Below are 4,472 nucleotides of genomic sequence, written 5' to 3'. Positions count from 1 at the left end.
AAAAAAAAAAAAAAGATAAACATAAAATAAAATTTTAAAAAATAATACAAGTCTCTAGTAGCAAGGCAGGGGCATCTCTGTGGGTTCAAGGACAGCCAGAGCAAGACAGACCCTGACTCTGACTCAAAAAAAAAAAAAAAAAGAAAGAAAGAAAAAGCAAGATATAATAGTGAGAAGACCTGACAGCTCAGCTCAGCAGATAAAAGCACTTGCTGCCAAGTCTGAATTTGAGTTCAATACCCAAACCCCAGGTAAACAGAGACTGACTCCCAAAGTTGTCCTCTGACCTCCACACTCATATGCTCGTGCATGTATATGCATACAAGCGCGCGCACACACACTCACACACTCAACGTAAATGTAAAAAATAAGTAAAATAAATACAATAAGAGACACACCCTTGCATTTTCACTGCCCTCATTGTAATACTATAATCAACTGCTTTACTGATTAGGCTACCAAGAACAATGGAGGTGTTTTTTGGGTCAGTGGATAATTAAGCCCAATTGTGTACAAGGCATCAATACTTTCAACAAGTACTGAAACCTGACTCATAAATCTCTGCTAAGTGTGTTTCCATCAGTATATTCCCTTTCTTTTTTTCTTTTTTTTTTCCCCCCGGTTTTTCGAGACAGGGTTTCTTTGTGTAGCCCTGGCTATCCTGGAACTCACTATGTAGACCAGCCTGGCCTCGAACTCAGAAATCTGCCTGCCTCTGCCTCCCAAGTGCTGGGATTAAAGGTGTGCACCACCACTGCCCGGCAAGTATATTCACTTTCGTTTAAAAAGTCCCTGGAAGGGCTGGCAAGATGGCTCAGAGGTCCTGAGTTCACAATCCCAGCAACCACATGGTGGCTCACAACCATCCATAATGAGATCTGATGCCCTCTTCTGCTGGGTCTGAAGTCAGCTACAGTGTACTTATGTATAATAATAAATCTTTGGGCCAGAGCAAGCAGGGACTGAGTGAGAGGGGCTGACCAGAGCAATCGGTGTTAACCAGAGCGAGCAGAAATCCTAAAAATAAATTCAATTCCAACAACCACATGAAGACTCATAACCACATGTACAGCTACAGTGTACTCATTCATACATACATACATACATAAATCTTTTTTTTAAAAAAAAGCCTCTGGAAGATGGTAGGTACTAGCTCAAAAAAGCAATAGTTTTAATGACTTTAAGCTAAGTGTAAAACGAGATTATAACTGAAATATCACCTTTGAAAGAAGTAGTATGGACCATCAGACTCCAACTGAAAAGTCATGAACACATTCCCCAAAGTGGAGAAAAAGTTACAAAAGTTGCAAGTACCTGCACCATGGTACAGACAGATTGAGTCTCTTGCTTAGCAACTGCAGTGTTGTCTACAAAACACTCAGCCTGTCATAGTTAGGGCATGACAACTGTTCACCCTAAATCCATGTGCTCAGCTTGGATTCAGAATTGATTTATAAAAATAGCCGCTGCTGTTGCTGGTCTTTGAATCTCTGCGCTGATGACTGGGCAATGTTACCCTATAGGCCTAGAGCAGCTGTATTTCCCTCGCCACACCCATCGCTCTGCCTACCCAGCCAAGCTGCCGGCAACCGCCCCCCTCCCGTTTGTCACCCTCCCGCCCCCCCCCCTCAACTCTACACCATACTATTCTCCCTCCTCCTGGGCTGAGTGAGCAAATTACAAGCACAAATATCCCCTGATGCAATGCCACAACCATCCCTGGGAAAGAGCAGAGGCAGTTGCCAAAAGTGCAGCAGTAGGAAAACGGGCGGGAGACACTCACAGGGAGCAACAAACACTGCAGAGCAGAGGCCCTGGAGAGAAATTCTGTAACTGGACCAGCGGAGGGCGAGGAGAAAGGGGGATTCCAGCAAAAGGCTGGGTAACACTAATTTTGCCTGAGAAGTACAGACTACAACTCCGCTCCAGGAGGGGACGAGTTCTGGATTCCTAATACGCAAACCTGTGGGGAAATCAGCTTCTTCTTCCCCCTAAAGCACCAAATGCATTTAATCAACACAATCCAAGAGATAAGCAAAACCTCCCCAAAACGCCCAGGAGGCAATCTCAAGTGAAGTTGAGTTCCGGCTGTAACCAGTCCAAAAGAGCTCGTCCCAAGTGCTAAATAAACCACAATCTCTGCTCCGAGTAACGTTTCCGACGGCCGCTGCTAACCCTGGTCCCTCTGTTTCCGGACTCCGCACCCTTAACGTGACCCCTTCGCATTCCCGAAGCCAGACACTAGATGCGCGTCAGTCCCCAAACTGTGCGGGGCCCACGCACACAAGAGCTCGAGTTGGATTCCCCAGACCACCCCCTCGGCCCCACCCATAACCCCCCAGACCGGACACGCAGAGCTCGCCTCAGTCCCCACAACCACGGACGCCCCTCCTGAAGCCTGGAGAAACGACCCCGGCGTCCTTCTGCATCCCGAACCCCACCCAAGGGCCCAGGCTGCAGTCGACCCTCGGTGCCCGGGCTCAGCACATGTCCAGCCTGAGGCAAGCCCCTCGGCTCCACAACCTCCGATGCCCCGAAACAAAATCTCTCGGCCCGCCTCGCCCCCTACGGTCCCCTCGGAAGACGCCTCAGAGACTCCGAAGGTCACGCCCGCAGGCCCCCCACCAGGCCCCCTCTCACAGCCACCCCGGCGTCCCGTAGGCGGACAGCCACCGCCCTTCCCCGCCTCGGGAGGGACCCGCGGGGTCCCCGGCGGCCACAGCGAGAACCCGGGCCAGAGTCGCGGAGGATAGTGAGGAGATCACAACCGCACCTACCCGCCGCCGCCGCCGAGCCCAAGCCGGAGCCGCAGGAAGCCGGGAGAGGGCAGAGAGGAGCCGGGAGCAGCCGAGAGGAGCCGCAGAAGCCACAGAGCTAGCCTGAGGGGCGGGGCACAGGGAGGTGGCCGCTTCCTCGTCGCCCTCTTGAAGGCCGGCACGAAGGCGGAGCGTGCTCGCCGTCAGCGGGTGCCGCTCCAACCAATGGGCGCCACCGAGGGGCGGGCCGAGGCGCCGCGAACCAATCCACGCCGGTCCCTACTCCTCGCCCTCTCTGTGGAAGCGGCACCAGCGGAGGACCGTTGGCGCGGCGCGCGTCGCGGGTCTAGATTGCGGCCTCCCGCCCGCGGATGCCTCAGCGAATGGCGAGCCTCAGGCCGCCTCCGCCGTTCTGAGAGGGCCGCCGCTTCCTTTTCCAGCAGAGAGGATGCTAGTGTCAGGCGCACGCGCCTGCGTACGGATGGGCCTGAGTGGGCCCCGCCGGCCCTGACTGGTGGGCTCTATGATGTAATCTGGGAGGGGCGTGGGGCGGGGCCTTGGGATCACTGCTAACCGCGAGGAACTGACTGGGAGCTGAGGGGTGCCGCTCATAGTAGCTGCCTGAAACGTGGCTGGACCAAGTCGAGAAGGAACATTGTTGAATCAAAACTGATTATATAATTGAGCGTGTATTTAGTAACTCAAATAATTTAATGTTTCTTTTAGTTTTTTTTTTTTTCAACGTAGTTACTTGAAAACTTAAAGATCACCTTTGTTCCGTTTTGGGTTTTTGGCACAGTGTCTCACACCATAGCGCAGGCTGGCCTGAAATTCACTTTGTATCACCCACCTCCCTCAGAGTGATGGCAATCCCTCAGCCTCCTCAGTGCTGAGGTTACAAATTTGAGCCGCCATACACAGCTAAAATCTCCTACTCTCCTCCTCTCTCCGCCCTCCTTCTCTAGGGTGTCACTAGGGAGTCACTTTCTATTGCCTGTGCATAGTACTGGTCCAGAAGAAATAGTGATACCCAACCCCTTTGAGTGCTTACTCCATGATCCACATACGTAACACTCTTAATCATCACAAGAGCCCTACATGGTTAATAAATATATCCTCATGCCCTTGTAGTTTTAGTTATGAGCCTCACCTTTAACAGTTTAATTTTCTCTCCAGCACTCATTATGTTAACAGGCAAGTTTAGTAGTAACACCACAATGTCAACAAGACAGTGTTTGGCTAGTGGGGCTTTAACTTCAGTAGCCAGGTGCTAGGATTGTAAACTCAGGCATATAGGGGTTATCAGGAAGACTTGGTTAGGAAGTACAGCTGTGCTTTTGTAGCCTTAGGAAAGGTAAGCTTCAGTTTCCTCATTTATGAAAATTAGATAATAGTCACTCTCAATAAAGTTACTAATAGGATGCCACAGGTAAAATACCATATTCCCTGTGAAGTCTCAGCATGGCTAAACAAATTACTTGTGAAAGACTTCTAAACCTTTCTGTATCAATATTGTGTAACAGTTTCCTCCAAGATTGGAACTTTCCACTAAGCAGGAAGGACCTGAAACCAACCAGTTTTACTAGACTACTACCTGCCAGAGTTCAGCATCCCTCTCAGAAGAGAAGAACTAAGCGGTAAAGAAGGCTCTCAGAAGAGCAAAAGTTGCAGACTCTTAAGACCAGACCAGCTGCCTGAAAGAAGCAGAAACCAGCC

General features: G+C 50.5%; 1 protein-coding gene across 10 annotated transcripts in view; it reads right to left on the bottom strand.

Annotated features, from left to right (window-relative positions):
* The window catches only part of Map4 (microtubule associated protein 4), a 135,304-nt gene extending 132,046 nt beyond the window's left edge, over nucleotides 1-3,258 (bottom strand). For 4 of the 10 annotated variants that reach the window (XM_029542872.1, XM_029542874.1, XM_029542875.1 and 1 more), the window contains exon 1: nucleotides 2,778-2,951. The gene's annotated coding sequence lies outside the window, so the exon portion shown is untranslated. Of the gene's footprint in view, nucleotides 1-2,777 lie in introns of all 10 variants that reach the window. The other 6 variants (XM_021207325.2, XM_029542877.1, XM_029542878.1 and 3 more) reach the window with 4 other exon arrangements.
* Between the last annotated feature and the right edge of the window lie 1,214 nt (nucleotides 3,259-4,472).

This window comes from Mus pahari, chromosome 10 (assembly GCF_900095145.1).
Source record: "Mus pahari chromosome 10, PAHARI_EIJ_v1.1, whole genome shotgun sequence".
Lineage (NCBI taxonomy): Eukaryota > Metazoa > Chordata > Mammalia > Rodentia > Muridae > Mus > Mus pahari.
This window is presented reverse-complemented; position numbering and strand designations above follow the sequence as displayed.